This window comes from Anomalospiza imberbis, chromosome 3 (genome assembly GCF_031753505.1).
Source record: "Anomalospiza imberbis isolate Cuckoo-Finch-1a 21T00152 chromosome 3, ASM3175350v1, whole genome shotgun sequence".
Lineage (NCBI taxonomy): Eukaryota > Metazoa > Chordata > Aves > Passeriformes > Viduidae > Anomalospiza > Anomalospiza imberbis.
Window position 1 is genome coordinate 7,311,126 of NC_089683.1, and position 26,878 is coordinate 7,338,003.

At 43.7% G+C, this 26,878-nt stretch overlaps 1 protein-coding gene across 7 annotated transcripts in view; it reads right to left on the reverse strand.

The window, feature by feature from the left end:
* The window catches only part of EVA1A (eva-1 homolog A, regulator of programmed cell death), a 201,514-nt gene that overhangs the window by 19,002 nt on the left and 155,634 nt on the right, over nucleotides 1-26,878 (reverse strand). The window contains exon 1 of one of the 7 annotated variants that reach the window (XM_068183313.1): nucleotides 7,331-7,482. The exons of 5 other annotated variants lie outside the window; for them this stretch is intronic. The gene's annotated coding sequence lies outside the window, so the exon portion shown is untranslated. Of the gene's footprint in view, nucleotides 1-499; nucleotides 709-7,330; nucleotides 7,483-26,878 lie in introns of those variants that run through there. One more of the 7 variants, XM_068183314.1, reaches the window with a different exon arrangement.

The window sequence follows — 26,878 nt, forward strand, 5'->3', positions numbered from 1 at the left end:
CTGCAATCAGAGAAGTGATTTCCAAAGTGGAAGCAATTCCAGTCCAGAAACAAAGCCCATGGAACGCAAATTAGCTCAGCCTCACCGTTGCTCCCAGTGAAATCTCTCGTAGGTAAAAGGCTCAGAGAGATGAAGGAGATTTAAGAAATGCTGCACCTCCAACTGAGACTCCACGGGAAAGAGACAAACACGAGCACCATTCCCTCCCAGGCTCTCCTCCTCCTGCACAGGGCAACAGAACACTTTTCCCTGACTCCTCTGATTTCTGCCTGCCCAGAAATGCAATAACCTTATTAGAAGATCCAATTCACCCAATCTAGGAGCGCAACCCATGCCCTGTAGGTACCTAAGGAAGAAGTCCTTCTTAAATAAGCTATGTTCCTAAGCTCCCTGTATCATCAACAGTGAAAGGTGGGTGCTTTTGAAAGCCTCCAGGGAAGATTCTGTCTACTTAAATTTAGGAGCCTAATTAGGGATAGTTAATGAATCATAATGTTACCTTTGGATTTATTCTCCTGAGTGTATCTGAGTTGAAATCTTACAAACTGCCTCACCTCTTTTATTCAGATATTTTTCTGCTATCTTGAACTTTCCAATCTGAATTTGAAGCTATAAAACACCTTAATTTCTATCCCGTGATGCATGTGCTCGATCTGTCCACAGGCAGTTTTCCTACTGCTTTCATAGCCATGAAAGTCAGTTGTTCTTCTTTCATCATCTGAAATGTAATAACAGAATATGAAGCATCTATTGCCAGCAACTCATAAATCTCCTGCTTGATGTGGTTTTTGGTCTCCAAAGGGCACAGGGGAAAGCATCGCATGCGCCAGTCTGCTCCCTACATGTTCTATTTGGAAAGAAAAATGGATCAAAAGGAAGAAAGCCTTGTAAGAGATACCTGCAGATACAAAGAGGTACTTTCATCTGGTAAACCTCTGCCTGCTCCCAAAGTCAGGATAGTTCTGCATTTTCACAAGATAATGCATCTTGAGGAGGATGAGACTCAAGCTGATTCTTGTCCATATTCCAGCATGCTGAGCTACATCCCACCATGGCACCTTTGCCACCCGTAGCTGTAGGACCTTGCTGGTAGTACAACTGAATCTCATCTCCACCAGGCCCAGAAGAATCAGATTAACAAGGAAGTCAGGCTCATTCTGCCAGTCTTCCCTATTTCTCCCATTTGGGCTGCATTTGTCACATACTTTCACTGGTACTTTGCAAACCAGCCCTGGCTTTCTTAGGCATTTAGGGAATATTTGTTGGTTGGTTCCTTCACAGAGACTTATTAGAAGCTGGAATTTTATACAATGCTCTGAATATATCCACTTCACTTTGGATCAAAGTAGAGTTACACTAATTTTCAGACTTTGACACAACTCCTATTTCTTTTCATCATTTTCACTCATTTTAGTTAAACATTTAGCACTGCAAGACTTTAGCTGAGTTGGTCAGACCCTGGTGCTAAAAATGCCAAGGTTGTGCCATTCATTTAAGAGCTGGACTTGGTGATCCTTGTGGGTCTCTTCCAACCAGGAGTACTGTGATTACTCTTATAATACAGAACTGTTTTGACATTTAGGCTATAGGCTTGGCAGAAATTCTTTTGTGCCTCTTATCTGTTTTTCAGGAAATATGTGGCACAAAATGTGGCTCCCAGGAGGACACTGACAGAGCAGTGAGTATTGTGTGTTCAAGTGTGGCTGATCCAAAGTCAGGGCATTGCTCATGCAAGGAATTTCTCACCAACAAGGGAGAGTCTCTGTACTCAGGATGCCAGCCCATACCCAAGTGGTTCCAGCCCTGCAAGTTATCAGGAAACAGCTGAGTCACAGCAACCAATTCTGTAAAACCTGGGCCAAAAGACACTCCCATTAAATTTCAGTGGAAGGTGTACACAAACATTGTCAGGGAAAGTGGCCCTTGGAGATCTTCATGACTGTGTACCCAAAAGCAGTGTTTGGGTGAGCATTATCTATCACTGCGAGAGACTTAAATGAGAGCCAGGGCAAGGATATCCAAGATAAAGTAGGGAGAAAGGGATGGAGTAAAGGGCCAGAGGTCCTGAAACCCTCTAGAGCTGATGGGAAGCCATGCCAGCCTCCACCAAGCACAGGAGAGGAACGGCAGGCAAGCAGAAGCCCAGGCAGGCAAGGAAGGTACCAGGGAAAATAACATCTACAGCTACATTGCACTGCCCAAATATTTTAATAAAGAGTAAGAAGCCTCATGCTTCAGCATCTGAGCCAACAACTAGCCTGGTATGATCCAAGCATTATATTCCAAGAGTTAGGAACATAATTTTTCTTCCAAGACTACTGACCAAGATAGATATTTAGGGGATTTTCTGTGCCTGGCTCTGAAGCAATGTCACCCACCCTCTAGTCCACTGACCACTGATGACCGCTGAGACACCAGAGGAGCAATTCAACAAAGAAACCTAATTCAAAGAGAACACAACCAGCACATCTCTGGATGTTCCCCCATGTTTTGTCTCAGTGTCTTCTGGCAGGCACAGCTTGGAGATTCTTCCCCTCTGCTCTCCTTGCGTAATTAAAGTGTTGGTAATTACGGCAGAAAACTATGCTGTGTGCAAAAATATTTTCTTTTTATCCAAGTGCTACTTATCCAAAAGTGAGTGCTAATTCTTTATCTGTTCATCAGCTTTTCCTATTTGCAATCAAACAACAGAGAACTAGGCAAGGGGCTAGAAGTTTTTCCCAAAAAGAGCAGTGTCTTGATAGCAGGAGATGAGGAATGTCATCAGAAAGCAGCTGGTAACCTCTGCCATTAAAAGCAGTGACTTCTTCTAGTCACATGTTTGACTTAGTGTGGCAATTCCCAGGGACCCATGAGACGCCCAAACTGAAAACCCTGCACAGGGAAAGGTTACTAATAGCATTGGAATAAAGATTAGGAGTGAACAAAACTGTGTAAGGAAGCTACAGGGCTAAATGACCTTCAATTATACACAGATGAATGAAGATCAGCATTTACTGAACAAAACCACAGCTTAGTTTGAGACCCAAAACTCATGTGGGGATCACTGGCTCCTCAGTGGTTCATCACTTGGCTTATAGAAACCAGGCTACACTAACAAACTTGAAATCCAAGGATCTGTGAACAAAGTGGCAAAACTGTTTTCAATATAAATCCTTCCATTCACATGGTTATAACCTATGAGACATCCTCCTTTGGGGCTGAGATTTCCTGAGCACAGTGGAAAGTTTGAGGAAAAACGCTATAGATGTTTTTTAATTATGAGTATTAAGCCTCCCCTGTTTTTTTCAAAGAAGTACATTTACAGGCAGAACCTCTCTTAACACACAACATCAGCTTTAAATAATCTGGCTTGGAGACTGTGAAAAGTTCTTTGCCTGGTTTATGTATTTTATTTATTTATTTTTCTGGTAGAAAAACACGTAGCATGCATCATCTTGCTTCCATGCATACCCCAAGGGAGCAGTAAGGACTGCAAGCCCAAATCTTACTACAATTGCTACTGTGAGTAACTGCCAGTTTTATGAAACAGCAAATTACAGTCACTTTCCTGACCCCACATAAAAGTAGATACACACCATGGAAAACAATGCCAGGGTTTTGTTATAGCCCAGTGAGGATGTTCCTGAGCACCTACCCCAAGCTCTTATGCAACTTGCCCTGCAGCTACAGTCTGGGAGCACTGGGAAGAAACTGTGGGAATACTCAGTACTGGATTCTTGTGTGGCAGCTTTCCAGTGCTTAACATTGATTTTTTTTTTTTTAAGGGAACACAAGGTTTTTTAAAGCTAAGTGTTTGTTTCTATTAGGCTTCATGAAATGTTCAGCAGGGACATTTCTTGCGCACCAGTCTGTTCTTTCCCACTCTCCACACACGTTAATAAGATCCATTTATATGAATATCTCAAATGATACCTGGATTCACATCACCTAATTGAAGGTATTTTACTGGGATGGGAGGGGGTTAATTTGTCCCTCCATCAGTTATACAGGTAGGCTGACTAATCCCTCAGTTTAACCCCTTTGGTTAAATATCTGCATTAGTGCACGTAAAGCTTTGCAAGACTGAGCTGCAAGCTTGCACATTATGTATGGATATACATTCAGGGTTAGGACATTGCTGGGCAAAAAGCTTCTCTCATTTATTCCAAAGTTAACAGAGGTAAACAATCCTGAATCAAATCCTACCCACCTATTAATGCAGAAATTATTCCAGGACTGCTTGGGCTCCCTTGAGACCTCTCTAACAGGCTGGCAGGTCTCTGAAGACCCTGACTACTTGCAACACTTGATTCACCAGGCTGCCACCCCAGCCAAGCCCCAGGGGATCATTCTGGGAAGGTCAGCAATGCTCTTCTTCTGGCGGCCTTTGCTAAGCACTGCCCAGTTTCTGCCTATTTGAGTAGCAAAGCCCATGCACCGGTATTGCTCCCCTTTCAAAATTACTGAATTCAATCAGTTAAAACATGTAAATGGAGACACATCTTATCCTGCCATGTGTTTGAAAGTGTTTCTTATCACATATTCCAAAGGAAATCCAGGTTGCTAACTCACAGCCAAGGAACTCCATACTGTAGGACCTCTATTTTTAGGCTTCCTTTTTGGGATTCTTAGAAAAAACATGACTTTATCACATACCTTTGCTGCTAGCAACTTGAACCCAGAGCAGAGTCTTTATCTGGCATGCACTCAGTTTAAGGTGCCACTTCTTTCAAGTGGAATATAATGCTCTGTACTGCAGTATTTGTTCCCTCCACTGGATATCTTGAGCCCACCAAGCCTGCTATCTTATCATCAGATAAAAGGATTAATCCAGCACAAAGAGGCTGTGAGCACTTTTGAACAAGTAAACCTTTAACAAACAAATTTCCTGGATGGGGGCATAGACAGGGCTGGTTTATGAGACCCTGTAAACAGCAGAGAAACTCATAAATACAGTCCTTCAAAGTACTTCTGTCCCATGCTGGGATGACCCCACCTCATACCACAGGAGCCACTGCCCATCTCTGTAAAGACACATGCTGCAGGACTGGCTCAGCTCACAAACTGGAGCTGCCAAAGGAAAATGAACCCCTACCAATGCAGCTACACAGGATAAAATCTACCTCACAACCTGCTTGGGTTATAGTGACAAGATGTTATTAATTGCAATTCCAATAACTATCCACATTACCTAAAACCTGAAGTAATCCACCTTAATTACCTTAACTCTAATAACTGCATGGGATCATAATAGCTAGAGGAGAAAAATAGTTGTTAACTTGTTGACTGCCAGATGCAGACTTCTGATATGAGATATATCAAATATTATAGTATTAAAACTGACCTCAGCTTGGCAGGAGAAGGCTATGATTCATGCCCATAACTCTTGGGCACAGGAGGAATACAACAAATAATTGAACGAAGATCAAAGCATTAGCTGTTTCAGTGGAATAAGACAGGAGATTAATCTCATTTACACTCAGGTAAACCTCTTTCCTAACTTTGTTTCAGTTCAGCAAGAACTGCAGCAAAACCACTGTACAAGTCTGTTACATCACTGCCTTGTTTAGACCTCTATCATTCCATTAAAATCAATGTTTCAGTAGAGGGTGAGAACTGGATCACTATTCTGGCTGGTCTGAGCTTTCCACCTTTGAGTTGATTCAGACTTTGTGGAAAAATAAAGAACCTATCCTAAAAATCTGTATTTAAAAAATAAAAATCTTGCATCAAAGCTATCTTTTTTCATCCTTGAGCAAGTAACTCACTTCCAAATATGTTCCAGGTAATGGAAAGTCTTAGACAAATAGAGTTCAAAGTGAGGCTCATTGTGAAAGAGGCACACTAGTTACAAACACTCTATGGAGAAGAAATGGCATCTTTGTGTTTCTACAGCAGCTGGTGCAAGGAACTGCCTGCCCAGTTTCCCAACAGTAACTCAGACTCTGGAGGTACCCAAGTACCAGTTTGCAGCCAAGTTTCACAGAGCTGGAAATCAAAATCCATCTTCAGGCTGGTCTCCCTACAGTGGGCTGATAAAAGGAGTGAAATGGCTGGGACATTATTCAAACTCAGGCATCTAATGGGACATATGAGCAGTAACTCTGATCTCTCACTTGTTTCCCAGGCTCTTCCAAGGGGAATCACAGCAGTTTGCACTGCAGGGTCTTGCACCAAGCCTCATGCAGCTCATACCACCCTGTAAATCTGCTGTGATGGGACTGAAAGGACAGAGGTGAGATGAATGGTCAGATGACTCTTCAAATAATCATAAAATGGTTTGGGTTGGAAGGGATCTTTAAAGGTCACCTAATGCAGACCCCTGCAATGAGCAGGGACATGTACCTGACCTCAAAGACCAAGCTTCCCTGTTTCCCTGCAGGCCAAGCAGGCAGTGAAGTGGCTGGTGCTGTTTATTATGCGTGAAGACAATGTCCACCCTCAGATTTTGTATTTCCTCAGATCGTCTTCAGAGGCAGAAAATATTCTTCCTCAGTGGTGTCTTGATGTCATCTGAAGATGTGTTTTGTTAACTTCTCCTGAAAGATCAGAGACTAAATACCCAATACCTACAATTATCTGCAGTTAATAAGCACCTGGCAGAGGAGGAAGAGGGATGCTGTGGTCTGAAAAGAAGCCCACGCATTGGAGTGATGACCCTACCCACATCAGCAGACTCTGGCCTTCAAGCAAAGGGTGCCTGAAGTCATCCCACAATCACATAAGCATCAAGATTGGAAGGGACTTTAGAGATAAATTAGTCCAAACCATCAACCCAGCCCCACCATAATCACCCCTAAAACATATCCACATCCAGACACCTCTTGAACACTTCCAAAGAGTGATTTTACCACGTCCCTGGGTAACTTATTCCAATGCCCAACTGTCTTTTCAGTGAATTTAATTTTTTTCTAATATCTAATCTGAACCTCCTCTGGTGCAACTGAAGGTCATTTATTCTCATCCTTTCACTTGAGACATGGTAGAAAAGACTGGCCCTCACCTGGCTACAACCTCCTTTCAGGGAGTTGTAGAGAGCAGCGAGGTCTGCTCTGAGCTTTCACATTAAACACCCCCAGCTCCCTCAGCCACTCCTCCTAAAACATTTTCTAGACCCTTCAGCAGCTTCATCACTATAAACAATCAGGAAGCCTGGGAAGGAAAATGTGTGTGGTCCTTCCAGTGTTCTGTTTAGACCCATGAAGATTTTGTGATAAATAAAATAAAGATCACCTAATCCTTGAAACTGTTTACAATGACACAAAGAGCATTAACCTCCACTCTTATACATTCTGGAAGAAGCAAACTGTGGTTGCTGTGATGCAAGAAAATTAAACACAATATTCACCTGGTACAGCGTGACCTTTGTGTCATTAAATTCACTTCACACTCAAAACAAGGTGACTCCATCCAAAATGCCTGCTGGGAACAGCATGTGGTCCCTGCTGACTTCTAAGCCATGTCCAGACTATGCAACATAAAATGTCATTTTTGTAACTTAGCAGGAGGTCCATGGAGTTCCAGTGTCACGGATCATAGAATTATGGAATCATAAATGGCTTGGGCTGAAACAAACCCTACAGACCACCTAGTTCCAAGCCCCCTGCCCTGACAGGGATGCTACCCATTAGATCAGGTTGCCAGGACACCACCGGCCTCACCAAGGTGTCAAGAGCTGGGCTTTGGCACTATTTTGTTCATCGGTACAGAAGTGCTCAGTGAAGTCCAGAGGTCAAACACAAAGACTCAGCAGCTGTTCGAGCTTGGGAGGTCACTGCTGCTCCTCAGGGCTCAGAGCATGTAAGACATCACATCACATCACAGGTCTGTGGCAGCACAACAGACACAGGACCCAGTGATGACCTGGACATGTGTCAGGCCAAGCGAGGAGCTGAATTTGCTGCCTGTCCACAGCAAAGAAAGCTGGAACAGCCCTGTGGGACTGTACCCAGACACAGGGCCGTGACACTTATTCAGCTCAGGGATGTTATCAGCTGTGTGTTATCTGAATGGACAGCCCTTTAGAAACACTGAATGCTGAAATGCTCCACAGGCAAAGAAGATGGCTGAAAAAATTTGCCTGGACACCTCTGAATTGTCCCTGCACACATTCCAGCCACATCTGTGGCAAAAATACTGATTGCATACAGAGGTACCTGCTCCAACAGCCCATCTCTGCTGCACCATCTGCCCTTATGGAGCAGGACACATTCCTTCAACTTGTCAGAGCTCCATGGAGAGCAGGTCTCAGCCTCCTTCAAGGATGAAGGGATTGAACTCAGCCAACCTGAGCTGAACACTTTTATCAAACTACTTTTTAGCACAGCATAAACCTTCTACTACCCAGAAACAGGAAGAAAATGCATTACCACATCTTTCCCCAATGCCCTCTTGTCCTATTAAACCCAAGGAACACAAAGGTTGTGTTAGAGAGTTCAGCAGGCTCCTGTGATTGCAAAAGGATTTCATACTGGATATCTCATCCATCAAGGACACCAGCAGGGTTTAAGGGAAAGATGGTGGGATAAAATAGTCTCCTGGGTCAAACTCAAGCCATAAATGTTGCTCCTTTTTATGCCAAAGGGAAGTCTTTGACTTTTAATCTTTCCATATTTCACTTAAATGATGCAAATGACAGAGAACTAAAATAGATGATAGATGCACAGCTAAACCTCCCCCATGTTCTTGAGTTCCCAAGATTTCTCTTGTAAATGCCACTAAAACCACTGTAAAACTACAGTGGAACTTATTCTTAAGCCATGCTTATATCAATAATTTGATTTAATGAGCAAAGATTCCTTCCCATCAGTGTTTGTTTTCCTGTGATAGAACCAACTGTAGAGATAAAAGATAACTTCCTGTGCTCATACTCTCAGCCCACAAACATTTCCATCTAGACAAGGCTTCAAAGCCACACTTGGACACAATTAACCATGATTGCATTTTTCCAAAAATGTGATGCTATAGTCAGATATTAAAAATCCTCTTCCCTCTCAGTTTGACTGAGTGAAAACAAAAGTCCACTTTCTGATGGAGCTCCCTCAGGCCAACACCTTGGGCTCTTGAAAGAAGAATATCCTGCCTAAAGAGGGTAGATTTAGATTTGATACTAGGAAGAAATTCTTGATTGTGAGGGTGATGAAGCCCTGGTACAGGTTGCCCTGAAAAGTTTTTGATGCTCTATCCCTGGAAGTGCCCAAGGCCAGGTTGGACAGGATTTGGAGCAACCTGGGGTAGTGGAAGGTGTCCCTACCCATGGCAGGGGGTTGGAATGAGATGCTCTTTAAGGTCCCTTCCAATATAAACCACTTTATGATTCTATGATGTGATGATGTTTTGATCTCTTACAGACATGTTTTGCATTTATTTATTTTCTTTTACTCCTATTGTTATTTATCAGGCATTTTTCAGCACAGAAGACCCTGTTTGTACTCTCAATTAAAAAAAAAAACAAACAGAGGAAACAGTCCTAGAGAAATAAGTCTCTGTCAGCACTGAGCATGTGGAGCAGACATACAGCTCTAGCAAGCTGATTACACACAGACACAACAAACTGCATCTTCTCACTTCCAAAACAGGCAAAGATTACAAGAATTGCAGCTCTTCTGAGACAAAAACCTTCCACCCAAGCTAAATACAGGTACAGCTTACCATGGCTGTGCTCCCAGGCCTGGCTCCAACACTGGAGAGCACAAACTCCTCTTGGAATTAATTATTAATGGAAGTCTTGCCAAAGACACCTTGACAAAAAGCTCAAAAGGATGTCTTACATTGGCTTCTGCTACTGTTGGCACATGAACACAGATGGACACAAGCCACCATGAAAGATGGACAGTCAGGAGAGGGATTAAAAGCTGGCTGTGCTATTAGTCCTGACCCAGCCTTCTTCTCCTCTGTTCTGTGCTCCAGCTTTAGCACTAATGGCAGCAAAGAGCTGTAAAAATACTGCTGATAAATGTGAGCCTTAATCAAACAAAGCACTTCTAAGTATTTGATTAGGAATCGGAATCATTTTATTTTTACAAATATAGGGAAAAGTCAAAACAGTTGAGCCCTTCTACATCCATATGGTAGAAGTGACCACTGTGGCATTTGAACAGAGTTTGCTGAGGTTTCTGACTGCCAGTGATGCCCAGATGATTTTTTGCCTTTTCTTTTCTATACCTTTTATATAACTTCTATGTATCCTCAGTATTCTTAGCATGCACACTTGTAACTCCTTAAGTCTGATAACTTAGCATAGCCCTAGTATTTTGTTAGGCCAGGAGAGCAAACATCCTAAAGGCCTCATAGTAGGAGGCTGGAAAACCCTATGCTACCTTGGGAAACCAAGGTGCTCACTACAGCATACCCTGTAAACTAGAGATTTGGCCCATCCAGGGGGGAATTCCTCAGATGGGGGAATATCACAACATTCATACAGGCCTTCTGTTGGGGCATCCTTGTTAGATATGCTAATTTGCAAGGTCTATAAATTGGATACAGGACCTATCATGTGTGTGCATTGCAGCGCGTTCCACCTTGGGGAAGTGGTGCACCAATAAGGACCCTTGTTAAAATACCAAGGTAAAAACCCCTTATCCCTTACCCGTGTCTGGCTCACGATTTTCTAAGACCAGGAAAAGGCATCGCCAGGCCAGAGTGAACCAGACCACATCCTGGCCTCTTGGGATGAATGTTTGGATACAGGAATTGTTCTTTTCCCCTTTTCCCCAGGTGGACACAACTAGTCAGGCATCAACAGATTGGGATTCAAGCACTACAAAGATGTCAGTCAAAAAATATGCCAAAAAGGCAAAATATGATGTCTGAATGATGAATTAAGTGAAATGAATGTACTACCCTTGTTTCAGCAGTCATCAGGAAAAATCACAATTGTCAACAACTCTAAAAGGAAGACTTGTTGGCTGTCATGGTTTGAATACCAAAAACATAATGAATGTCCCCTCTCCCCTGGGATGGCATGGCTCTCGTATCCAGACGTGGTCCTTCCAAAGCAAGTTTGTGACAGGGAGGTGATATGTGAAGCTGACATGGCTGAGACTGTGTGATTCCTGCTGACAACCAGTGCATATCCACCCCAGGCTAGAGGGCTGTCAGCTCCACAGACTTCACTTGTCCCCATTTGTAAGTCAAATGCTGAACGTTATAAACTGTTAGAGACTGGTCCTGCGTGGCTGCCTGCAACAAATTCAGAGAGTGTAGCAAAGAATACAAGCCAGTGACCCAAAAAAAACAAAGTAAATTTGATTTGCATATTAGATTAGAAGATTCATTCTGGTGCCATACATGCACTACCACCAAATCTGATTGAATGTATCCTCTGTCAAGAAGAAAACATTTCCTTTTGCAGCCTTCAGACAGCCTTGGTCTATAGATGACAATTACCAACTTTCTCCTCAAAAATGAACCCAACCAAAACATCTCCCAAATACATGGCACATTGAGTCTACAGGCATGTTCCCCCCCGCCACCAGGTCTTAGAGGTGCACTGGCTCACACAAGTGCTGTCAGCTCTCAGAGCAACCACAAAAGATGGGGTTAGAGCTGGCACCCCACCTGTCTGGATGCTCCCAGCTGAGTGTTTGGGTACCTGGCCAAAGCACCTGGAGCACAGCACGGAGCTTTGTCATGAGTTTAGAAGAAGGTTTAAGCACTGGATTTCTGGTGTGAGTCATTAATTGTTGCATCAGTACAGGCTTCAGCCGAGTGACATGCTGCTCTGCCAGGATGGAACTCCAGTGCATCGTACAGAGCTCAGCTGCAGGGTCCTCCCAGCACTGAGCTCCCTGGTGTGCTGGCACTGCTGCTGTAGGTCCTTCTTGCAAACTGAGGAGGCCCAGGGCATTGGTCCAAGCACTAGCAAATGATAATTTGTACTCTTTAAATGTTCAAACAGTGCTCAACAGCAACTTGGCCCATGCCAGCTAGTGCTGTCCCCAGTCACAGCTGGCCGTAGACTGGATCGCTGCCTTCGGGCAGTTGGGATACGTGTGACTGCACTGTTTTGAAGGAAAAACATCTGTCTAGATGCAAGTCCTGCTGTGCCACTCATTGCTAGGACAAGAGAAGCTTTGCTACATTTTATGTTACAGGACAAGTGCAGTCCCTGTGCTCTGAGTAGTGCCCATTCATGACCATTCATTAACACCTAACTCCACGAGTTTTGGTAAGGAATAAGACCCCCAGCACAGATGCTCATCCCTTCCCATTTGCACAAGAGAGAGCACGCCAGAGTCTGAGCTGATTTAAATTGTCCTGAGAAATCTGGCAGGGACTCCTGTTCTGTATAGTGAAGCCAGCTGGAACGTAAGGCTTTCCACTCCACACTCTATCTACCCAGCCAAAAATCACATGTGGGTAGCGTCACCGAAAACCAAACACCTTCTCCTGTCCTGCCTCAAGTTCTGTGTGAAAACAAACGTTCTCCTTCACGGCTGGAAAACTCATATTTCAAGGTAGAGTTTTGTGCTTCAGGAAAAAACATCCCAAAGTGAAAGAGCAGCATTAGCTTTGGCACTGCTGAGGAGAAGTCCACAGAGAGTCCGACTGGCAAACAGTCAGAAGATAAGCACAGCAAATCCTGGCCCTCTGAACAACACACTGCGTGGGTTTAGGAAAGTCACTAGTTCAGCCTGAGGCAAATGCAAATTAGAGCTGAATGTCACAGAGAAGCAGGGCCGGAAATGAGTCTGCTGGATCATCTAGTCTACCCTTCTAGACACGTAGCAGGATCCCATCTATCTTGCTTTTAAAGACCCTTAATGATGTAGACCCAGTGATTCCAGAACATCTCTCTTTTCACCTCTATAACATTTTTCTGAATATAGAGCTTGAATTCCTTTGCTACACTTTATGCTCTTAGCCTCTCATGCAAGGTGATCAATAGGCTATCTCCACACCTCTGCCACAGCCTTTTATGTGTCTGAAAACTCCTAACCTACTCTCTTCCCAGACTTCTAATTTTAGTCTAAATGACTGCAAATTAGGATTCATTTTACAAATGTACCCAAAGGCAAAAACAAGACTGATGTCCTCCCTGGAACCACATAAACACAGTTCCAAAATGTTTATAATAAACATAGAATATCAAGGGAAGATGAAAGTAAAAAGGTAAAAGAAATATATTATTCCTATTTTAAAGGTAGGGACTTGGTACAGAGAGACACGTGTTTAGTCTTTTCAAGAACTCCCATAGCCGCAAAGAAGTTTACAGAGGGCTTAATACCTAACCAAATTACTGCATTTGAAAATGGGCTTATTTCTGCCTCTTCTGAGCTGCTAGATAAACTATTTTGAATTACAACCTGAAGATGTATGAATGTTCATGACAGGTCTGGGAAACACAAACCAGATCCTCCAAGTGCCCCTCCAAAGCCCTAATCTCAAAACCATTCTTCCTTGTGGGTGAAGCAGAGATGATTAATAGCATTTTTCAAAGCTCTCCAAAGGTCTTATTTTTTCTACAGGAGCTTGAGACAAAATGATCATTACTTGCCTGAAACACTTACATTCAAGGCAAACCCTAACAATGAATACAAGTCAAAAGGATTCTGCATATCAAATTTACTGTACATGCAAATTTCCTTCAGATAGAACCATTAATAATTGTCTGAATGGTAAAATTTAAGATTTTCTAAAAAGGTCTTCTGAGTTTGTATGTGCATTCCTTATCATCCATCTGTTTCACTGGGCAATTACTCACCATTTTAATTCTTTTTTTTGACATTAACACACACATAAATTTTTTGCTTGTTGCCATGTTATGCTTTAGCAACATTTTACATGCCCTGGACTGCCCTGGTTTCAAATTCAAATAACTCACACAGGAGAGGCAAGCGTAATTCCAGCATATCCACAGAATACCAGACAGTTTATGCCTACCTGGAGCAATATTAGAATTTATTAGACCCTGAATATATTGTAATAAATGTAAAGTTAATTCTAATGAACAACAACAACAAAAAAAAAAGCAAACCAGTAACAAAAACAAAACAAAACAAAAACAAAACAGGGAACAGAATGCTTCTAAATAAATATAAGCACTACATAGTTGATTTTGTGGCGGGGTAGGAAGTTGCATGGATGGAGTTAGACAAACAACTTGATGAAAAATCTGGTCCTAAAAGAATGTCAGGGGAAGCAATAAATCTTGAATTGTTCAGATATGAAGTACCCAAATAGAAATCTGTTGCTGGTCATTAGCCACAGGGCGTGCTTGGGTTGATGACCTCAGTCTGCTCGTGCCCACACAACTGTGGCAGCAGAGCAGCGGGCCAGGAGTAGAGTCAAATCCTATCTAATGGATGGAGTTTTACCTCCCTGAAAGGGTGGTCAGGCATTGGAACAGGCTACTCCTGGAGATGGCAAAATCATTCCTGGAAGTGTTAAAAAAGGTGTGGATATGGCACTCAGGGATCCGGTTTAGTGGTGAACACAGTGATGCTGGTTTAACAGATCTCAGGGGTCTTTCCCAATTTTAATGATTTTATGATTCTTGTAGTCCTTTTGCTTTAACTTGATAAAAGATGAATGAAAACACAGAGATGAGTTTGCCATGTTGATGCCTTGAGATTTTAGCCTTTTATTTTTCAAATCCTGTGCTGCATAAGTGCGTAACTCTGAACTTCATATAAAGTGTTAACTACTGTCCTCCCACTTTGGTCAGACAAAACAATTCCTCTGGGCCTGGAACCCAAGGACATCAGGCCCTGAAAAGCATAAACTAAAACAAACTGGGGAGGAGCAAACTGGGGGAATAGGACTTCATAACCTGAAGCTGCAATTGGAGAATTAACCCCTGATATGCAAATAGACCAAACTTATATCTATCTGAAAAACTCATGACCGTCATCTATCTTGTGTGCATCCCCTCTCAGAGGCTTCTGACTGCCCAAGGTGTATCTATTGAAGGCCTTTAATAAATATCCACTTTATTCTCTTAACTTTGTCTAGCCTCTGTTCTAGGTAGCCACTCCAAGGCATCAATGTGATTCAAGACCTGAATGCTGGAAAATGGAAAGAGTGCTGTTTACTGTATCAACATGGAGTCTGTGAAAGATGCCTCGATGTATGAAGAGAAGGAAACTGCCATCTTCCAGTGAACATATCAGTCATAGCACACTCCCCAAATTATAGAAACACTGCAGGTCTTAAACAGTCAGGATCACTAATCTTTACTATCACTGCTACACGTGCCTTGTCCTTCTTATGGGTTCTCCAGACAAGGTCTGAGGCCCACGATGGGATGTGTTTATTGTACTGAGCTTAGTATAAAGGTACATGGATAAGATGTAATTAGATTTGTATGTCTTACATCTGTTGGATGATCCCACAGTCTCTTCTGGCTTTTAAACTCCACAAATGAGCCCATGACCTTTATAAAGCACTGGATGTACTGGAGAAGATATTTAAATGTATGTGTAATGAGTTTCCCATTATGCTAAAGCATGCATCTTCAGCTCTGCTTCTAACATCACTTAACCTCATGTTTTTCCAAACATGAACTATACTCCAATACTTTCAGCTCCTGCATTACTATTACTATTTATGTGCACACAAAGATAGTGTTTCCTGTGATCTCAGCACCATAAGACTCCTCTCTTTTCTGCTAGAATTGTCTGTTCCCCTCCCAGCTCTTCCCCTTGTACTCATGCAGCCACCACTCTTCCTTCTCCTGTTCCCCTGAGCTGGTGTCCTCCTTGCTGTTCCACCCTGCTGTCTCTAAGGAATTCCCCAAATTAGACATCACTTAAACTCTCTGTCTTGCTTTGGGCCAGACCTCCAGGAACTATCTTTCTCCCAGTACACTTAGGGATGATCCCTCCTTAGTTTTTAATACTGTCTTTTATCCCCCCCCTGACCTCCCAGACAGACAATTTAGGGCATTTTGCACCAGTTGTCCTGTATCCATGTCCATGTGTACGGTGGTAGCTGAATATGACTGTAGGGTAAGAGTTCAAAGCTCTTTAATTGCGGTTCAAACAAAAACATCTAATTTAAAACCAAATTGGCCCAAAGCTAAAGGCTGAGATTTTCACTATGCAGAAAGAAGGGCTATATAACCATTTCAGCATTTGTCCTGTTTCCCAATATCCTATATGCTACCTGCTGCAAATCCCTGAGCAACCCAGTCTGCCCTGTAGCTGATCCAGCTTTGAGCAGGAGGTAGGACCAGAGCCCTTCAGGGCTCCCTCCCAGCCTGAACTACCATAAGGCAAGTGATCCTGTGATCCTATTTCACTGCCTGTTTGTGATGGAATTCTGCCTGCAGCCACTTGCAAGAATCAGGGTTTATTTTACCTGGTTTGGCTCTGAGTATGTTTCTGTTCCAACACTGTGGATCACATGCTTGGGGAATGAATAAATGAGCAAAAAGGCAGGAAGGTCTACCTGACCAGGCATAGTATTTGAAGTAGGCAATGGACTCTTATGCATAGTTCTCTCTCCAAGATGAACTAGTAAGACCCTTTAACCTAAATAAATGCATTTTGCATGCATTTATTTCATGTTGATGCTCATTTCTCACATTCCTGATTCCTGAAGGCTACTTAAAACCCTCCTGCACTTGCATCTGTCCCATGGAGACAACATGTAAGTCAGTGTGTCTCACCCTGCCACCTCTGAAAGATGTCCCATGGCCCCTCGGACCCACAGCCCTCTTTGTTCACTGCCCTGTTGTTTCCCTTCCCTCTCACAGAGTGAATGGTTAATGACAATCACATGTGCAAGGGGTGTCACCTCCCCCCAGCTCAGGCCTGCCTGGGATTTATCACCCTCCACTTCCTGGCACTCGAGGCAGCCCAACATCTGGTTGTGACTAGTGCCCCATTTTGGCCTCTTTCCTTTTCTGAGAGCACTGAGAACCAGCAGTGAGAGAAGGGCCAAACCACCCCACACTGCGCTGGGACAGGGTTTGAGTCTTCCCAAAAGCAAGTGGGGAGAAACTTTCAGCAATGTGCATCTACAAAACACAGTCTCTTTAATTCCTGTTTACAGCTTTATATGACCAGACTCTGCTTGATGTCCTGCTGACACTCAAGATGTGGTTTGCAAAACACTCAGGAATGGCTTGCTAAGGAAAACTTATTTTTATCCTCTTCACCTTTAAAAATTTGAGGAGCTTCCCAGCCTGCTTTCACAGCATGCAGATGGCTTGGAAAATAACAACTTACATGGCAGAGGGTTAGATCAGAATGCCCATTTTCACTGTCCAACTCAGACATCCTAATTATCATGAAATCTAAATTCAAGATGATGATGACCAATTCAGAGAATTGCCAGAGGCTCAGAGCTTGGCTCATAACATCTTTAACAGAGAAAAATAATCACTGATTCTACACTGGAAACCTGTAACAAGCAGACCTCATAATTGCCAATCAATTGGATGTGTGAAAAAAAAATCAACCTTTAATCAACATCATGGAGCTGGTAAATCTTGAGGGTGGACCAGTTCCTGTTGGAGCTGCTAAGGACATTTCAGAAAGTTTTTTAATTGGCAGTAATCAAAGTGAGGACTTAAAAAGAGACCTGTCTGTGAACTTTCAGAAGTATCATCTGGGAAAAAAAATAAATATCCCAATACACTTCCACCCTGCTCCATGATGTAATTCCCGTGGTAGTTCATATGCCTCATTAAAGGTGCTGGTGTGACAGAGCAGGTGCTGGTTCATAGGTCCATTTCAGGACCATTATTGCACAAAGCCAGAAGAAAAGCAGTTTCATCCCTAGTCTGGAGACCTGAGATGGCCTCTCAAGGCAAGAACTGACAGACAATGCTGACAGCTCCAGCACAACAAATGACAGCCTGGGAACAGCAGGCCAGTGACTGAGGTTACCTTTAACACACCTGAGCTCCAAACAGAAACCACTCTTCTGACGAAATGTTTCCCACTGAGGTATCCTTTGTAGCTTAGGGAGAGTTATTCTCTGTTTCACATTTTGACTTTGAATGCTTTCCCAGGACACCTTCCTGACCTGACACTTCAGAACAACAAGCCTGAAATCCAAGCAACAGAACAACAAGCAATGGGCAGAAACTGATGCCCAGGAAGTTCCACATGAATATGAAGAACTTCTATCCTGTGCAGTGACCAAGCACTGGAACAGGTTACTCAGAGTGAGTGTGGAGTCTCCCTTACTGGAGATATTCCAGAGCCAACTGGACACAGTCTTGTGCCTTGTGCTCTGGGTAATTCTGCTCAAGCACATGACTGACCCAGTGAGATCCCTTCCAACTTGATCCTGTGATTCTATGATATCTACAAAAGAGAGTTGCAAAGAAATCTGGTGTATAAAACAAACTAAAAACCTCTCAAAGTATGTTAACAGGAGTCCAAATCATAGAATCATGAAATGGTTTGGGTTGGAAGGGACCTTAATGATCACCTAAATCCAACCCCCCTGTTACAGGGGCTGAGGTCAGGTTGCTCAAAGCCCCATCCAACCTTACCTTGAACACTTCCAACGATGGGGCATCCACATATTCTCTGAGCAACCAGGTCCTGTTTATCACCACCCTCATAAGAAAGATTTTTTTTTCTTATACCTAATGCCATCTACCCTCTTTCAACTTAAAACCATTTTCCCTTGTCCTGTCCATGGGTCTTGGAAAAAACCTCTCTCTCTCTGTTTGTAATGCTGCAAGTCCATGTTGCTGGCTCACATCCAATTTTCATCCCCACATCCTTCTCTACAGGGCTGCTTCCAATCCCTTCACCCTCTAGTCATTAATGAAACTGGAGATTACCCAGGTGCAGAACCTGGAACTTGGATTTGTTGAACTTCGTGGAGACTGCCAAGGTCCCTTTGGATGGCATCCCTTCCCTCAAGTTCATCAGCTGCATTGCTCATCTTGGTATCATCCACTGTCTGACAAAACCAGGCACAATATCCAGTTGTGGTGTGGGACTGTGTGGTGACCAACAGCTTTTAGCATGAAGAAATGCTGCTGCTAATCAATATTTGCATCATTCAAAGCACAGAATGTTAGCTCCACTACAGAAGGAATAGAAACCTGGGTTGAGACTAAGCATACAGAAATGTCAGGCTTCATCCTTGTCTTGACTTTTTCATGTTAATAATTACATGTGAACTGGTCCAATAGCAGGCTTCTTCCAATATCAGTGTAAAATTTAAAAGGTTAGTTCAAAATAGATTATGAAATCCGCTATGTCACTAACAGGTGGAGGCAATTCACCTTCCCAAGGCAATTCAGCCCATCCTGCAATAGGTGCTAGTGATTCTTGGACTGACTGATTCTTTGAAGTCACCTACCCGTCTCCATCACCTAGAAAAGTAAGTGTTCACCAAGAGAGTTAAGGCAATTAAGAGTCTATTGTCGCCAGAAAGGGGAGGCTTAACTTACCTTCCACTCTGTCCTGCTTTTCTCTCCTTCTGATTCCCTCCCTTTCCCTACTTCTAGCTATCCCCACACCCACACTTGATCTCTTCCCCTGCCCAGTCAAAGGCAAGATGGTTTTACTTGCAAATCCAAGCAGTCATTTTTTTGCCTTTTTAATTTTCTGCCATTTCAGTGAATCGAATGAGCCAATTTAGCAAACAGTTGGCAGGAGCAATCAGCCAGGTTTGTCCTGCTTTTGTGCTCAAGAGTTTGTAATTAGCTCCAGTCATGCCATGAAGCACATGTGTAAGCATCCTTGTACACTCAGCTACTCACAGAATAAATTTAATGAGTCAAAAATCCAAACAACAAACCTGTCTTTCTCTTCCTCCACACCATAAATTGGATATAAATGAAAAAAACTATTTTGAAGACAAGCCCATGGCTTACAAAGTGCTAAGCCTCAATCACAAAAGAACCTTTGTCCAAACAAATTCAGCACATGTGAATGGTCATGAAACTCACCTATGTGCAAGTATTAGCATCTGGACTTAAAAACAGCCCTGGCAGAAGCACAAGGGGAAGGAGACCTTGCAAATAAATGAAAATGTTATGGAAGTATTCTGTACCTTTTCTCACAATGCAAGGGTTCTGCAGGCTCTATGTCTCTGCTTATAAACAAGACAGGTCAAGGCTCATTCTCTGACCCCCAGGGCAACAGGCACAGCACAGATTGTGTCCATATGGCTAAACTTTCTCCCCTGCACCCTCCCACATGGTATGGTTTCATTCTTATTGCTCACTGGGAAGAGCCATGCTGGCTCCAAAACCATGTGTGGATGAGAGTTATGTAGCAGGGGGCAAAGCCAGGGCAAAGAGCACAGAAACAATTAAACCATTTGGATGATGCTTGAACCCACACCTTAGACCTGTGCAGTTTGCTGGTATGGATGCAGCCAGTGAGAGCAGTCAGAAACACAGGCAAAAAGCCCGGGTCTGTAAATTTTAAATGAATAGTTTGATCAGAGGTGAGCTAAAGTCAGAATCTGTTATGCAAACAATGTAGGAAGAAAAGTAATTTTTACCCCTCTTCCAGATAATGCACTATAAAAAAACCCTAACAGCAAATTCCTACTGAGCACCTATTTATATGCAGTATCATAGAACTGCAGAATCATAGAATGGTTTGGGTTGGAAGGGACCTTAAAGATCATCTTATTCCAATCCCCTTTCCATGGGCAGAGATGCCATTCAGGCATAGACCAGGTCACTCAGGACCCCATCAAACCTGGACTTGAACAATTCCAAGGATGTGGCATCCACAGCCTCTCTGGGCTTCCTGTCCCACTGTCTCACTGTGTTATGAGTACAGAACTTCTTCCTGACATCTAATCTAAACCTGCCCTCTTTCAGTTTAAAACCATAATCCCTTGTCCTGTCGCTGTCTGCCTGTATAAAAAGTCCCTCTCCCTCCTTTTTTATAACCCCCTTTAGGGCAATGGAAGGATGCAATGAGTTTTCCCCAAAGCTTTCTCATCTCCAGGCTGAACAACCCCAGCTCTCTCAGCCTGTCTTTGTAGGGAAGGTGCTGCTCTGATACCTTTATGTCCCTTCTCTGGACCCACTCCAACAGGTCCATCTCTGTCTTGTGCTGAGGACCCCAAACCTGGATGCAGTGCTCTAGGGTGGAATTCATAATATAGTCCTTCTAGCTGTATCTCATTTATTATTGTTGGTAAGTATCTGATTCTTATGTTTTAATCTAGAAAAATGTCTTTGCAATCCAGAACTTGCCAATTCTGCAAGTAAAATCTATTTTCCAGGCAAAGGCTGGCTGCTGACTTCCAACTGTGCAGCTCTTCAGAGAGGTGTGGGAACACCAACACTCATTCTAGACAGTATTTCCCTGTCTTGGAAAAGGTGTTTTGCAGAGGGAAAAATTCATGTGCCTCTAGTAGGAAAGTCAGTGAAATGTTCTGAAAGATGCACTGTCTGCCTTGTAGCATCAAATGCTGTGTGGTCTTGAGAGCTGTGCTGCTGCTCAGAAATGAGGGGGGAAATGAACAGTAGCCTTCATAGTGGCCACTGTGTGTTCTAGCATTTCATTTATGGTCTGCCTTCACCAGAGGATTAATTTACTGCTAATCTGAACCTTCCCTATTCAGAGGCTCCACATCAGCAGTGTTCTGGAAAGAACAGTGTCTCTCAGGACCTTCTCATAATCAAACTTCAGAAGCACAGTGTATTCTTAGGGCAGGGATCAAACTAGCTGGAAAAGTGTTTATGTAGTTATCAAGGATTCATTTTTCACAGTGAAAGGATACATCAAGCAGGGTTTTACAGAGGTCAGTCCTAGATCCGATTCTAATGAAAATATTTTCATTTTCCTGAGAACAGAGTACCTGGATGATGACCAGGATGCTGGAATATAGATAATGTTTATTACATTTTCAGATGATATCACACTAGAAAGGACTCCAATAAAATGCGAAGGAGAGAATTCAAACATGATTGTGAGAGACTGGAGATACATGCAAGTCCAAGATACCAAAATCAGCCAGGAACATTCCACAAGGACAACACTGGATGAAAATCAGCTTTCTGCATAGCTGTCCTGCAGATCAGAATGGTGAACAACAACCAGTGATATCAAGTGGCTGATGGACCTCAGACCAGAAGATCTAAACCCTTTCCTTTTGCTCAGCAGTAGTAAGATCTCAGCTAGAGTCCTCTGCCTGGTCTGGTGCTCTGGAATGCAAGTGAATCATGGAGCTCCATGAGAGATTACAGAGGAAAGAGCAAAAACGATCACAAATTTTAGGCAGCACTGATACTGTCACTATAACAGCAGGAGATTGAGGAGGAACCTGAGAGACATAAAAACAGCCTTCAAAAATACAGAGGTTGCTAGACAGCAGAAAGAAAAAAATCTGTTTTCTGTACTCATTTGGTCATGGGCTAAGAAGTTACATCAGGAAAACTTTGATTAGTCACTAGGAAAACACTTCTAATGGAAAGGAAAGCAAAGCAAGGATGTGCATTGCCAAAAGAGTCTCCCCTGACTGAATGTCTGTCAGTAGTGGTCAGTGTCCACCCTGCTTGGTGACTAATAAGCTTCTAAGAGGAGTTCACAGCTGCATGACTCAGGAATGAGCAGTTTCCTCTCTACATGAGCCAGAAGATGCTGACAAAGCCCACCTGCATCAGCAGCCTTTAACTGTCTATTGTTCATAGACACAATTCTATTAAAAATCATTCTTAGTTTCCCAGGCACTTTCCCCAGATCTCCACAGCCTTCCAGACTTAATCCAGACTAATTCAGTCAAAGTTGCTTGCTTGAACATCAATTCCTTTTTTACCTGGATGTGACAACTGAGTTTTGGTCACCTCAGTTTCAGGTGGCAGAGCTAAAGTCTGTAATAAGTCACTGAGGCATCCTGTTCCCAGCTGGCCAGGAGCTCTTCCCAAAGCATGATTTGGGAATAGGAGCTTCCACAATGCAGCATTTCTAAAATCATCACCTAAGTGTTGCAGGGAGACAAAGCCTGAAATAACCGAGCATTCAGCGAGTGACCAGCAGTGACCTGATTCTGGCAGCCAGTGGTGGTGTTCTAGCAGAGGATGTTGCTTGACACCTAACCCAAATAAATACATCATCCTGGCAAAACAAGGAGAAAAAGAGAAGCAGACAAGGTGGGTTTTTTCTGCAGACACCACAACAGACAGAGAGCTCCAGGGCCGTGACCACTGGCATAAAGGATTTTGTTGGTGTTACCACATCAGCCCTAGCAAAGAAAAAGCCCTGAGGTTGGGCTCTGCCTGCTTTTTCTTTGCCCTTATTTTATTTCTCACCCTGGGAGTACCACTGGAGGTAGGATTCGCGACACAGCAATCAGGCACATGAATTTCACTTCAGGGAGAAAGTAAGTGCTTAACACTAACAAAATGAGTCACAAAAAAAATACTGATTTCCTGCCCAGGCACCTCACTAAATTCCTTCACACCTAGACTTACTTTGACATCTAAGGCTGGCATCCTCTGCACATGCCTGGGAATGCCACAGGAGATAATCACTCCTGAAGGACTCACCTTCTCCAGCAGGATCTTGTCACAGTGACAGCCCCAGCTTCAGAGCAAAGCCCAGCAGCCACAGCCACTCTCCACCAAACAAGTGCACATAAAAGCCACCTTCTGCAACACTGTCAGTGGAGCTCAGGGGACAAGGGCTGCACTTCCAAAACCCCCCTCTGCCTCAGTAGGGCTGGATAATTTCCACATCCTGAAGGGAGCAGAGAGCCCTGCTGAAGGAGTTGCCTTCTCCTCTTGGGGAAGCTTAGCCATACATAGCCCTGAGCCCAAAAGGCACAGGGCAGAGCCTTGCTGTGAAGCTTCATCACCACACAGGTGGATTTGATTTTGGCAACCCCAGTGAGGAAGGGCTGTGTCCCTGACAGCAGCCATGGTAATCCACAGTGCTGTTCTTCTCTCAGGAGCATCAGTAACGAGAGCCTGGCCATCCTGGTCATCCCATCTAGGTAAATATGAGGAACTGGCCCATGCTTCAGACATCACCCCCACAAGGCAGACACCTACTGGGTGCCTCCAGTGGGCCTTGATCAGGGAGGCAGAAAATTGCTGGCAGCATGGAATTTGGCTCTTGCAGCCTTCAAGATGGGACTGGGAGAATGGGTGTGTGGTCCTGATTCCTGGCTCATGCACACAAGCACCTAAGAGCTCATGTGGGTCAGGATTTACACCTCTCCTGTCCTCAGTCCTGCATTCAGCACCTCTGTGGGGCACTGAGGGCTGGCATCAAGATTTTCAGGGACAGTGAGTGGGACCTGTACATTGCTCTCACAGACAGGTACAGCCTTTGCCCATGCAAGCAGTACAAGAGGAAACAAGTTAAACCATGTCCATGCTCTCTCCAACATCCTTAGTGAAGGTTTCTAGCTGGAGGAGTTTTTATAGCAAGAATCCAAAAGCATTCTGAGGAAAGAGGAAGTACAGCTCCTATAGCCCTGTCATGCTCTAAGGACTGTATCATGCTTTCACTGGCCCCCACTACAGTGTTTTTATGGTTTTCTTGCTTTCCTTTCTGCTTTTTTCATGGTCCCCCAGAGTTTCAATCAAAGTTGCATTTCTCTGCTTCTTGTCCCCCCCAGCCCCTTGCATTCCTGGAAAGAAAACAAGGACAGACGGAGCTGCCTGGCTGTAAAAAGCTGTTCTTACAATGAAAGCAGTGCTTTCCAATAAAAGTTAAGCAGTCTGGCTGCACTGCCTGTGCTCTGCTTCCCTGCTTTAGGGCACATCTGCAAAGATAAAGCAACTTCAGATGGGTGACATAAATAATACAGAATTCTTCTTAATAATCAAGCAACGTCAGCCTTGCCAAAAAAGTAGCCAATAAACCCAATCCAACTACTGCACACTTATAAATATGTTGATCTCCAGAGCCCCCCTTCCCCCAGAGCTGATGACTGAGCCAATCCCAAGCTTGATTTTTCTTTTAGTTGGGTTGTTTATTGCCAAATTCCAAAACAAAACTAAGCAAAACACATACACACAAAAAAGTCACTTTTCAAATGTGATTTATGAAGTGTCTCTAAGTAAGTGCATGCATCACACATGAAAACACCCAGGGCTGGGGCTCCAGCTGCGCGGGAAGAGTGGCAGCAGGAACTCTCACTGCATAATAAACTACCTGAGCAAGCCCTTTGCTTTGCCTGTGAAGGCTTGGGGACAGATCTTCAGGGAGAGGCATAACTGCAGCACTTCATTACCTTCCTTCAAGATGTGAAATTATGTCTTCTTTGTTTCATTCTGAAAAGCTGCTTTTATACAAGAAAGGCAACTATCAGCCTTTAGTCAGTTCACACTACAACATTCCTGCATGTCGAAATAGTTTAACATCCCTAACTTTAAGCCTTTACAGCGTCTCATCTGTCATAGAAGAGAAAGGCTGCCTAATTTTATTTTAAAGGAGGAAAAGCGCATTAATCTTCAGCCCATCTTTGGTTAACAGCAGAGCTGTTAACAGCAGTACTCTGTCCCAAAGCACTGTCCAAGATACTCTCACAGCTATCGGCAGAGCAGAGGCTCTTGTACACTCAGTATGTAAACCACTGAGCTGCAATACAGGGTTTTCAGCAAGGACAGAGGTCATTTGCTGTAACTTGCATGCTCTGAGTGGTCAAACTGAGCAAAACATTATGAGGCCCATGACACACCCCGTGTAGTTCCTGGTCCAACAAGAGTGTTGTGGCAAGGTGTTGGGGACCTGCAGCCCTTGCTCCAGAGGTCCGTGCTCTGTGCTTTACCCTGACTCCTGCTCTCCTCCCCAGGCCTGTGGAAGTTCAGATATTTTTATCCATTTGCCATGAGTGAAGGAATGTCTTTTCCAAAGTTACCTCATTCCTAAGGGCAGCCCTGCCAAGACAAACAGGTCCTAAGTGTGATTGCTCCAACTGCAGCCAGGGGAGAGAGCTCACACCACAGTAATGTGCATGCTCGAGTCCTAAGTACTTGGAATTATTAGTATTTATGGTGCATGAAATTACATTCCTCGCTTCCTCACCTGGCCACACAGATAGGAGGAGGAGGCAATTTCAGATCCTTCCTGCCCTTATGTGGCTGAGCACTCCTGAAAGCAAAGGGTCAGCCCTGAGATCCCCAAGACAGAGGGACAGGGGAATTTATCATGGGATGCTCTCTGGACTGGGGCCTTTTCAGGAATACATGCCAAAAGGAAAGCCAGAGGCCAATAGCAACTCAATTTCTCACCTGGGGAATCTGTTCTACCCCAGGCTTGTTTTGTTAATCACACACTCACCTCCATATGCCTTTACTCTCATCTCATTAGGGCCATCCCAAAAGCATACAGCAATTAACACCATCCAGAGCAAAGGGACCAAGAACTCAGTGAAAAACCCCTATGGAAAACTATTGTGCCTCAAACACCAACTAATTAATTCTCAAAAACACCATAAATGTTTTAAAACCAGCATAGCATTTACCGCTCACAAGTGAGAAAGCTGAACCATGGAACTTAATTGACTTGCCCATGGCCACCAAGGCAAACCCGTGTCAGAGTAAAAAGCCAGCAAAGCTGCTTCCTCACCCTGCCACGCTGCCTGTGTGATCACAGGGCTGAGAACAGGACTTCTCTGCTTCTGAGGGCTTTCAGCAAACCCCTTCATGGTGTTCAGACACAACTTTACCTGCAGATACCACATAATGATGGCAACTACTTGCAATTCTGGGCTTATGCACTCCAGCTGTGCCTGATTTATATACTAAAAACTCCAGCTATCTACCACTTTATCTGTTTTAAAAAATTTACCTGGACCCTCCCACAGAAAGATAAGAACAGCTAACTCGGTGCACAGAGTGATACTTCTCATGTTATCCACCACTAGCAGGAGATACCTGTTCCATAGGGAAGTAGTACACAAATAGGCTTGAGATGTGGAAAATATTGATATGCAGTCCCTCCCTGCTTTATCCATTTTGGACCCTGCCTCAGAATCACCAAGCAGCCTTCAGCCACAGCCT